The 12,684-nt window shown below is 36.2% G+C and overlaps 1 protein-coding gene across 4 annotated transcripts in view; it reads right to left on the bottom strand.

The window, feature by feature from the left end:
• The window catches only part of Sfxn1-3 (Sideroflexin-1-3), a 48,225-nt gene extending 35,825 nt beyond the window's left edge, over window positions 1-12,400 (bottom strand). The window contains exon 1 of one of the 4 annotated variants that reach the window (XM_083126880.1): window positions 12,351-12,400. The gene's annotated coding sequence lies outside the window, so the exon portion shown is untranslated. The other 3 variants (XM_083126877.1, XM_083126879.1, XM_083126881.1) reach the window with 3 other exon arrangements.
• Between the last annotated feature and the right edge of the window lie 284 nt (window positions 12,401-12,684).

Below are 12,684 nucleotides of genomic sequence, written 5' to 3'. Positions count from 1 at the left end.
GTTGTGTGATTAGTGACCCTGCTATGTGTATGTAATCTTTCTGTGTGTAGTTTATTTCATCATTTTAGTTTAGTTCTTCCTCTGAGGAAGACCCTGATACAGGGTTGAAATGTTACGTGTTAAGTGTTTTTATCTTAATAAACTGCCTTGGTCAGCAACTTATTGTGTTTAACTATAGAAAGTATACTATTTGCTCATACAGAAAATATTTGCAACGATTTTACAATACCGAACATTTCCCCAATTTCGTTCATATTTCTCATACTCAATAATTTAGGGCTCCTAGTCACGAACTGCAGTTAAAATTTGGCGCTCACGTGTGGAACTTACAAAATAAGGTGGTCCGTGATCGCAACCGACAATGCACGATTGCTCATTATTTATCACAAGTTTTTGCATTTCGAATACTTAAAGAACGAAATATATATATATTCCTGATATTACTACGACCCCAAATTTTAACTGTTTGCCTAACCGAACCTAAACTTACCATGCATGGTTCGTGGGAATATCTGTGAATGGTTTGTGGGGCTACCCGTGCATCGTTCCAGGGGTTTAAGGCTAATTGCAACCAGGCACAGTCAAAAATTGTCAGTTTCGTAGCACTTGAGCAACAAATTTTAACCACAGAATCGTGATCGTGTCCTAAATTAGTGAGTATGCGAAACATGAACGAATGCTCCTGTATTATTAATATTTACCCAACCGAAACTGACTAAAAAATTGCTTTTTTCAAAGCAAAACTTACAAAAAAATGGACATTATCTCCTCCCTTCAACTATGCCATCTTCCTCACAAACAACTGAACGCTCCCTACACCGTTGCCAAACTTCCTCCACACTCCACTTAAACAACTGTATCACATTAACATGTTTCTGTTCTGCCATTCTTCCATGCTGAATGCACTCCAACCATGCAACAGTGTGGCAATGCTGTAGACAACGTAAAGAGTTGCGAAAGTCACTTGTTCATATGAGAAAACATGGTTTCCAATTGTTGTTTATGTATCGAGAATCATCGTGGTAATTCACAACGTTATTTTACAACTTCTACACATCACCACCAAATCTTACCTGCAGATACGTCACCAGTGCTCCATAATTAGTGAGTATTAGAATTTTTTTTAACGAAATTATGCCTCTTTTTGGTATTCTAAAATTGCAACCTTCTACATGTTATTTTGCAAGTTGCACACGTGAGCACCAAATTTTAACTGCAGATTCATGATTAGGAGCCCTAAATTATTGAGTATGCGAAATATGAAAGAAATTGGGAAAGTGTCCGGTATTGTAAAATCATACCTAATATTTCACTAGATGTATTTTCAAAAATTGTTTATTTTGTTCCTTTTTGTATGGAATTACCCTACAGTTTGCACGTGTTTGTGAAGTTTTAAGGTGTTAATAAGTGTTTTAGATGTTTCATTTTTAGTTTATGTATCACTGGTGCTTTTCTGCAGTCTGATAATGCCACACTCTGCGTACAGCAAATTTGCAGGGGGGAAAAGTCTCACTTTTCTACATTCATTTTCGAGTGAGTTATTCAAAAATTTTACTGCATGCCCCAGTGACGGACGGTGGACTCGAGGGCGAGTGTTTTAGTTTGTTTTTCCCTAAAAATCTGAGCTCTACTGCAATGTTTCTCTTTGGTTTTGATCACACTATGTGTCTTTATGTTTCCTTTTTCACTAATAATGGACCTTTGCTGCCATTGTGACAGCAAAGGTCCTATTGTGCTCCATGGACAACTCGACCGTGAGACGCACTGCGTGAGAAAACCCATTGCAATCACTTAGTTGCATGCATTCATTAAAGAAATGAAAGAACCATTCATGTTCTTCAAGGAACATTTGAAATTTTATGTTGAATCAGTAGAATATCAGTTACCAGCATCAATCAGTTTTATATCAGTAGTTTATTGGTATCAGCAACAATTTCATAACATTTCACTTCATGATGCCAATAACAAAACTAACTTAAGAATAAAATGGCATCACTAAGCATTTAATTAAGAACTAATATTACATGTTTTACGAGACTAAACACCTTTGCACAGTGAAGAAAATAAAATTTTGAACACATCATGTACAGAACAAATATTATCGTAAGTTTGACAAACAGTAGTTTACGAATGACCCAAATTTCAATTAATGCGTAATGCACAATAAATTTTGATTTTCTTTAGCTTTGTTTTTCTGCCACTTTAGGCTAATTCTGACAATGGGGATGAGTGATGATATGATGAAATGAGACCCTCTGGAATGGAGCTTGGCATAATGCAAAATAACCATCTATCTAAAGCCTATATACCATGAAAAGTAGTTAGTGCTTATTAGTTGTTAATATTTTAAGGAAGTATGGGCATATTCTACACCTTTAGATGATTTATGATTTTCCGTTTTGTTTTTTTCCAAATTTCCTCTGATGTCAGGTTCTCGACATTTGCAGTGTGTGTTTGGGAATGTGTAAATCCAATGCCTGTTTATGTTTTACTCTTTGTGTGTGTTTTAATACATGAAACTATTTCAATCCTGGAGGTTGGATGCAGGGTCTTCTAATATAGAACATGGTAATGTACAATTTGCATACTATTATCCTTGCCGTCAGCTGTACAGCGAATGGTTTGATTTGATTTGTTGTTTTAAGTCCACTTTTTGCACAGTAAGGCTAATCGGGACTGGACCTACAGTTTAAAGTGGGATCCGAACCACTTGTGCCTCCACCGGGTGTGTACAGTGAATGGCAAAGAAGGATTAATAGTAGGTAAATTGATATACTAAACAGAAATATTGATGGACAATTCACCTACTATTACTTTTGCTGTTGGATGTACAAGTGATCAAGGGCATATCCAGGGGATCCAGGACCACCCCCTCCAAATTCCTTTCCTTTTTTAAAATACTATGGTAGGCTCAGCACACGTTCTGATGAGACACTTGATGTGGCAGGTATAGAAAATTCTCTCAGAGTGGACAGTTGGTGGATTCTGAAAACAATATCCACTAAAAGATTTTTTTTTTTGTTTCACACTGGGTATAGAGTAACCACAAGAAAAAGACCCTTCGGCGAAAAGTCTCCGTGCACCTTTCCCTTCCGTTCGGGCCATAAGGAAGCATGCTCCTCTCCCCCTCCCCTCCATGCAGGAGTATGGTGCACAGGAGTTGCGGGTCTGCGCAGGTTTTTTTGCTTGTGGTTCCACTATAGTGATACAGGCCTTGAGCCAGGCAAGTTGATGGTACCACTCGGGGGGATGGGTTCTAATATGATTTTTTGGGAAGGTTGGGATGCCTAGAGATGGAAAATATGTGATAGCATGTCATAACTCTTTGCCTTCTGTGTGTTATCACTCCACTCCCCAGATAACCTGTATGTAAATGGAAAGTTTTGATAATTTTTAATATTTTGACTTTTACTGTTAGAAATGACAATTACAGTAATTCTGATCTAAATTAATAATGATGATGATGATAATTAAGATTATAATAATAACACTAATTAAAATGTGAATATTTTAATAATTTAATTGACAAGTTGGATGGTATTTAACACTATTACTGGAGTCAATTGGCTATTTGCCCATCATTAATGCCAATATCTCTGAATTAACAACTGGTGCGCAGCTGTGAGAATGACAGTAGCAGACCAAGGACAGTGTAAGAGTTCATTGAGGAACGTGGGCAAGTAGTACAATGCCTCTAAAGTGCGATTTACCTGAATAACTGGCATGGAGAGAGCCATAGGAAGTTGGCCCAGGTGAGCCCAGCCCAGTTTCCCCCCCCCCCACGTTTCTTTTTTTTTTTCAGAAAAACCAACCTTGAAAAACCCACCAAAAAAAACACTCAAAATGTGTTGTTTTTTTCAGAAAATGTTGTAAATTATTGCTTTAAATAATTGCGAGATTCTAGAATTGTCAACAGCTTGAGAAAACTTGTAAAGTAAAGGCTTAGCAAAGCTTATAATACTCAAAATAATTAATGTGGTACAAGTCACAGGGGCTTTTTTCAGGATATTTTTCTCAAATCATGTTAGAAATAGACTTTTAACAAGAAATAATACGAACATATATCCAAGAAACAAAAAATCAAAAGGGTCTAAAATATTTAGATAAAACATTGAACGAACAAAGCTTATAATTTTGAAATGTGGTAGCACTTTAGATATCAGTCACTTCCGTATGTGGGCAAGCCACATAGTTTCACCTGTGACGATCAACTTTTACAATAAATTTTTCCATGTATAAAACTACAAAGGAGAATTAAGTACATTTTATTGAAATATCATGAAAGTATAAAGTTAACTGTGGTATAATTAAATCAAACACTTTTCAAATCATTAATTTCATTTCTCAAAATTTAGTGTGTGTGCAAGTGTTCTGTTTTCTTTCCAATGCCTTGCATTGAGACAGTGACCATTCCAGTTCCGTGCATTGATTGAACATAATGGGTTGCTTGCCCATGTAGGATAAATGTTATTTGTGTTTAGGAGCTCTATACCCAAGAAGTCGAGCACTCTCATAATCTACCACAATTTCATTTTTTTCTTAAAAATAGGGGGTGTGGGGTACTCAAGTAAAGACAATGCATTTATATACGTACTTTCATATTCTGACCATTTTTGACATTTTCAAACCTTTATAGACTAAAATTTCGAGCTTTGTGCCTCAAACTTTCAGGAGCATTGTGACAATACTTGCTCTGTAAATTCACAATAAAATTATTGAAACATAATGCATAATTTAGGAGGAGCATGGGTGCGGTGGATGGGCAAAGAAAGACAAGTCAGCTATTTAGTGACCATGATAACATGTTTCTGCAGCTAAAAAACTTGGCAGACTGCAATGATATTGCATTGAGTAAAATTTGAACAATGTGTTTCAAGATGGTGAATGAAAAACTGATTTTCCTCATGTTGCACACACGCTCTATACCATGCTCTCTTTTTTTCCCAAAACTATCTGTCTACAATGCATTTTCGGAGTATAAGGAACTAAATTCAGTCATTGTAGATAATCTGTCAGTCCGCAATTTTGCAGTAAAACTTTTAAAATTATATTTCATAGTTTAAGAGACGATTGGTGGTAAAATCGCAAACATACATTTTGCCATAAATTTTAAGCTTTTGAGTTGCAATTTTTAGAGTTAAAAGATAACTTAAAGGATCGTTGTCATATTGTATTTGGGAAAAAAATGTCACCATGTTTCAAGATGGTGGACAATTTAACATGCCTTGAGAGAGCTTTAAGTTATGCTAATATTTGAGGTTAGATTTTCATAGATTAAGAAAACCAAGCCTCAGCTACGTTAGGACATTACTTGAGCTTGAAGGTTTTAGTAAAACTCTGTAATATAGTGTGTGGTTTAGTAAGGATGGGGGAAAGTCACCAATTTTGAGACCACGATATCTGTAGCAAATTTAGAGTTTTTAAGCTGAAACTCATGTTGCATATAGGTACACCCAAGGAATGGTTTTATTTTGCATTTGTTGAAAACATTTCAAGATGGTGGATGAAAAATTGATTTTTCATATTCTGAGGTAGCTCCAAATTCTGATGCCACTTTCAAATATCTGCCTAAACTATATTTTTGGACATTAAGAAAAGAGACTTAAATATTTTAGGGCATTTCTTAAGCTATGGTGGGACAAATAATTTTTTAACAATATAGTGCATATGTATGTTGGGATCCAAATGGGGGCCACTAATGTTCCATGGGAACTGTTAGTTTCATAGCAATCAGATATTTTGGAGGATGGATACGGTATTCCATTTGGATGAAATCAGTCAAGACAAATATGTCAGCCTTATAATTTTGGCATGATTAATACACGGAGGAGATATTTAAACTTGAAACATCTACAAAAATAATGAAAAAATAAAATTGTGAACAAACTGCATTGAAGCAGATTTAAAAGTGTGTGTGCATCTACCGTATGTTGTATAGTAGGTAAAGTTCGCCGTGCATATAGCACCACACCATGAAGGCACATTCAGGGTATATGGGAGTAGGACCCGACATATTCTTGAACTTGGCCATTTTCGAGATGATGTGATCACAATTAAACTCTGGTTGCGTTTACCCCCCAGGACCCATTGATTTGAGGCTGGGTGAGTTCCACAGCTGCTTTATGCAGGGACAAGACCGGAAAAATTCAGACCTTAGATCACCCTCCCCGAGATTCGAACCTGGGTCTTCTGCATGGCAGTCAGCCAGCCTGTCTACTTTTTTTGCATTTGTAATAAAAGGAATGCCCCTAAGCAGTAGTATCCCCCTTTTTCTCAATTTTCACACACATCAATTTTCTCCATTTTCTCTGTATTCTCATTGGGACAAACACAAACATCCAAGTCCGAAACAGAATTCGAACCTGGGGCGCCTGGCATTGCAGTGTGCTGTGCTCACCACTGTGTCACGGAGGTCAACTAAACCACCACAGCTATCAAGTATTAGTAATTAGTATAGTATTGCAATGCACAACCCAGGGAACTGATCACAGATCTACTAACTGTTACGCCATCCAGGAAGAGTAGAATCAAACTTTTGGTCAAAAATTTCAGAACATGATATTTTAGATAATTTAATCATTTGTCCCGCACTGTGGCTGTGCGGTCATGCTTTGGGCTCTGGCTATGGGACGTGTGCAAGTTTGAATCTCCTGAGATTTCGGCCTGTGTATGAGACTTGTGAACACTCACAATCATGATTAAATTGGGGAGCTACGAATGAGTAGCATAACCTGGTTATGAAAACCTATGACGACGACTGGGGGTTAGTTGTGCTGACCACACATCACCCCGTAAGAGTAGGATCAGGTGGGAGTGCGGCCGGCAGTCAGTAGGTAGGCCTGGGCCCTCAATGGTCTGCTGCAGCACGGGTTATGTATGTTTTTAGTTTAATCATTTCAAGGTGTGAGACCTTCATTGTCAATTCTTAACTATGTTAACAGAAAATATTAAGTAGTTTTGACTCAGTGAACTAAAACAATACAAATTGAATATTCCAATATATTACTATCAGGGAAAAATGTATTTCATTTTTTAAATATATATATTTATAAACATAACCTGAAAAAAAACAATACGGGTTTTATCTGAAAAAACCCAGGCAAAATGCCAACCCTGATCTGTAGCCCTTGGAGTGTCTCAAAATGCAACTTCTCGCCTGTATATTCGGATTCAAACAGCAGGACGAACACGGTCAAGGCCGTTCGCGAGCAACAACAGCAAGAGACAACAGGTACGTCTTGTTAACAACCAATTGGAACAGACGATAGAATGAAATGAAACTATAACATGCCATTCTCACAGAAATAGGGTGCAGATGTCTCAAACTGTCTGCAATTGACTTCTTAAAGATGGTCTCTATGAGCGTACACTCATGGCGTGTGTTCCACCACTGTGCAGCTTTCAGTCCGTAGAAACTTGACTAAGGAACATTGCAATTGGGGCCACAATGAATGGGGTTGAGCGGTGTTCTCAGACGAGTCGCGATACAACCCCCTGCCTTACAATAGATGTGCCTAATCTGGACGGAATGTGGAACATGCTATAACCCTGTTTTTGTTCAAGAAACATTCTAAAATGGAGGCGGTGGACTAATGGTGTGGATTGGAATAAAAATTGTGGCATGTACGGACCTCCATGTCATCCCAAATGGCAGTTTGAAGGCCCTTAGATATGGGGACGAGAACCTCAGACCTATTGCCAGGCCATGCACAGATGCAATAGGTGATCGTTTCCTTTTCATCGGCGATAATGCTCATTCTCGCAGAGTTCTGTTAGTGCACAACGTGCCAGAGGGCGAGGGAATAGTGACTATGGAGTGGCCACCATGATTACTGAACTTAAATCCCATAGAGAATGTCTGGGATGCACTTGGCAGCCAGCATCTTAAACTGTGTTAGATCTACTAGCTTGCAACTCCATTAGAATCTCTGTCTCCCCAATGCACAGTGGGATAAAATTCGAAAAAGGTGGTCATCATCAAATAACTCGAGACAGAATTGAAAAATCGTGACAATAATCGTTACTCGGGGGTTTTTGGGGTCGCTGATTACGAATCTGACAATATTTTTACCAAAAACAAAATGGCGGATCCAATATGGCGGCCAAAAATTCACAAATGATGATAAATATTAATGAAAATCGTTACCCGGGGGTTTTCGGGACTGCTGATTACGGATCTGACAATATTTTTACCAAAAACAAAATGGCGGAACCAATATGGCGGCCAAAAATTCACAAATGATGATAAATATTAATGAAAATCGTTACCCGGGGGTTTTCGGGACTGCTGATTACGGATCTGACAATATTTTTTTCCAAAAACAAAATGGCGGATCCAATATGGCGGCCAAAAATTCACAAATGTTGATAAATATTAATGAAAATCGTTACCCGGGGGTTTTCGGGACCGCTGATTACGAATCTGACAATATTTTTTTTCCAAAAACAAAATGGTGGATCCAATATGGCGGCCAAAAATTCATAAATATTGATAAATATTAACGAAAATCGTTACTCGTGGGTTTCAAAAGTGTATAAATTTAAAAATAATTTTGTAAAAACAATTTTTATTGCAGTATACAGTTTCTACCGTGAAAATTTATTTAAGCAAAAGGTTTTATTACATATATATATAATTTTAAAATGACAAAGGAATGTTGTTTAATTTTTATTACTAAATGATTTAAAGTAAAGAAATTATTAATACATTTAATCGCTTTCAATTTCGTAATTGCTGCCATCTCCAACATCTGATGACTCTACTTCACTTTCGGTGTCGGTATCGGTATCATTAATTATCATTTGACGTGCTTCTAGTGACAGTGATCTTTTATTTTTTGGGAGGATTTTCCGAACACTTGAAACATATGGATCGGAGCTAAGAAATAATCGATTTATTTATTATTTGATTATAAATAATTATAATCAAAATTAATATTTATCAATATTTGTGAATTTTTGGCCGCCATATTGGATCCGCCATTTTGTTTTTCGGAAAAATATTGTCAGATTCGTAATCAGCGGTCCCGAAAAGCCCCCGGGTAACAATTTTCGTTAATATTTATCAACATTGGTGAATTTTTGGCCGCCATATTGGATCCGCCATTTTGTTTTTCGGAAAAATATTGTCAGATTCGTAATCAGCGACCTCAAAAACCCCCGAGTATCCATTTTCAACAACATTCATTAATATCTAACCGATTTTCCACCCACGTACGTTCTCTTTATATTTTGTTTATGACTGCAGATTGTTTAAACAATTAGTCTTAATACTAGGGTAGCAGGTTGTAGCAGCCAATTCTTTGAAATATCGAAAGTTAAGGGTTCAACAAACATTTTCCAGTGAGAATCATCGATCGAGTGAAGTCGAGTGGTTAACTTTTTTCTCAATGTTTATAAAAATGTTCTCAATAAAATGAAAAAAACATGAGTGTCTTTAATTATTAATAACTAATTTACAGTTAATTATGAATAAACTTGGATTTAATTATCGTATTACACATACCTTGCAGAAAAGAATCCGAAACAATTTATACTTATATCATATATTATGCCGATAATAGCGCACTATTTCTCCGGCACTTTATATACACCCTGTATTTTTGTTAGATGCGTCCGCTTGCACGTTGAATTTTGAAATGACCTGACTCACTGCTGAGTGGCATCAAACACTTGAAAACCGGTTTTCCTTGTGTTATGGGGTTCCAACTAACGGTCGGTACACAAGGCAACGTTAAACTGGGACTTTCGATTTTTCCCCAATGGCCAGCTTTTTTCGATTCTATCCCACTGTGCGATGGTACAGTGGTAGCATCACTGCCTTCTAATCAAGGGGTCCCAGGTTCGATACCCGGTGGAGGCACATAGTGGTTCAGATCCCACTTTAAACTGTAGGTCCAATCAAAATTAGGCTTACTGTGCATAAAGTGGACTTGAAACACTAAATCAATCAACCAACCAATTCATTAGAAACTACAAACTGAGTCTTCTGTCTAAATAACATCAGGTGCACTGACAAGTGCCGACTACTCACATGTGAAAATCAATAAAGGATGACACCTATTCGGAAGATAATGATGAATGTAAATAATATAATTTTGTTTATGTTAAATTATAACATACATACATATTTAAGATTTAGCCACTATTATTATTGAAATTGTAAAATAATATTGAATTTAATAAGTCTGATGAAATTAAATTTATTTATTCAAATATTGTGATCAATTTATATGCTTTTTATAAAAAATATGAAAAACCATTATTTTTCAGCTATGGTTACTAATTCAATAATATTATATAAAAATCAAAGAGTTATGAGATGCTATCACACATTTTCAAGTTCCAGACATCCAGACCTTGAAAAAAAAAATGATATGAGAACCCATGCCCCCAAGTGGTACCTATCGCCTAAATTTGAGGTCCTGGCTCATGGCTCATTTCAGCTGAAAATCTAACTTCAGTGAGAAACTGTTTTGGTACAGTACGTGAAGTTTGTCTTTTTTTACACATAATGCATGCAGAGGTGAAATACTAAAAACAAATCTATTGCATTATGTACCAGACAGTAAAAACAAACTACTGTCAGTATGTGAAACTCGAATTCTAGAAAAACAATATTCACTTCATGTTTTTCTTAAATTTCTTCAATCTTGTCAGTTAAGTGGGCCAGTTCGAGTGAATCATTCTAAGCAAGTGATCTCATCTAGCTGTAGTTGAAAAGGGGACAGTTTTCAAAGTATTTAGAGCCCTCATCACAATTTAGCCTCTGCTCTTTCTTACCCAACAGACGTCACGAAACTGCTTCAGAAAAGTGTCAACAGACATTCAAGTCCAAAAATGACAAAACACAAAAGAAAAAGAAAACCAAAAAGAAAAACAGAGATAACTATCATTGTACTATTATAGAGATGGGGGGGGGGGAGATGTGCCACTGGCCTTGGGGGATGGGCACCCTGACTGGACCCATCCCCCAAAATTTTATTTCTGGATAAGCCCCTGCAAGTGATCTTGATTGGGCCCAACAACTTAGTACTGGATATTTACAAATGATATATGTCCCTGTTTTATAGGTGACATGCACTGTATTTTTGTTTTTACATCGCTTTTATTGCCACTTTTGGTTAATCATGACAATTAGATGAAATTGATAAACTGACACAAAGAACTCAAGTGCACAGAGTAGGATTCAAACCTGGTAATTTTGATGGTGCGATTGAAAATCACCTAACATGTTTCACAAGGGCATCCTCAGCTTACGTGAACATGCATTTTCATTCTGAGGTTTTGGTAGATTCTTGTTCCATGGTAAATTACAAAAAAAATAATCTAATTTGACATGTGAAACAGAATTACCAGTACGCAAATGAGGATAAATTCTTTGCGGTAACGGTTCAGATTGTTTTATGATTTTTTTTTCAAATTCTCCCAGCAGGAAGACTAATTATCCTAGAATTTCGGCAATCATTGTCACACGAAATTTGAACCTTCCTTAAAGTAATGAGCACTGTTTGGATTTCGAAAAAAGTTAGTTATGTTGAAAAAAAACAACTTAAAAATTATCTTATGCAAGCATGTGGGCTTCCCATGGACAATGTATTTTCCGTTGGCAAGTGACTGTAAGTATCGTAGACTAGTGGGTATTAATGTAAAGTAAATCGGAACCTTAGTACAATGCATTTAGGGACTTTATTTTAATGCTAAGGGAACCCAACCTGGCCTGTCTAACCTAACTACGAAAGCATATATCGAACAAAATCTTAATTAATCGCTAAAACTCAGCAGTATGTGTTAACAGAAGTTAATCGAAAACGAACCATGTAAAAATTGCATTCGTAGCATGATGAAATCGCAATAAAACAAAAGGAACTTGGGCCATTCTTTGCCTTCAGTTGTCACTGCAGTTATAACTTACTCCTTCCAAAATTGGGAGATATACGTTATTAAACATACTAGAAATGGATCCGCACAATTAATATTCATTACGCTTTCAGGGAAGTAAAAAAAAAAACGCTTCTGTAGGTGGACAATTCTCTGGTGATTATTTTTACGTATATTATATTACAATATAATAATTACAACAATAACATATTCACTTTCCCTTGCCAATTTTGCAAATACGTGCACATATTTACTTACTTATATTTACTTCAAAAATTAAAGACTGCAAATAACAGTTTTTCGCCTAGATTTCCTACGAGATAGTACAAAATACTATTATGTAACCAACTTGTAGAGTTGCTCTTTACAAAAATCTGCTCTGCACTTGCACGTGAATAAATTATGCCCTGTAATTTACGGTATGGTTAACTAGACATTAAAATCCTAACTATTACCAATATCACGCACACCTCACAAATTCCGTTCAATTGTGTGTAAATTAACAATCACGAGCTTTTTTACTTACTTTCGGTATTTCTTACACATCGTGATTGTATCGTCCTTTTATGTTGTTTGACCAGCTTTTCATCCCAATGATACTAGGATAGAAATTATTCAAAACCTCCATATCATAGAGCAATTAATATGTATTTCATATATGAAAACACAGGCTAACTATAAAATATATTTTTTAAAAAAATAAATAGTGATATTCTGGTATAGTAATAGCATGGTAATAGGAATAGGCATGACTCCAGATAATACGTGGATCATATATAGGAATTAGTTTCTTTAATTCTATAC

Source organism: Lepisma saccharinum, chromosome 8, assembly GCF_977018435.1.
Source record: "Lepisma saccharinum chromosome 8, izLepSacc3.1, whole genome shotgun sequence".
In the NCBI taxonomy this organism is placed as follows: domain Eukaryota; kingdom Metazoa; phylum Arthropoda; class Insecta; order Zygentoma; family Lepismatidae; genus Lepisma; species Lepisma saccharinum.
Note: the sequence above shows the minus strand (reverse complement) of the source record. Positions and strands in the feature narration are given on the sequence as shown.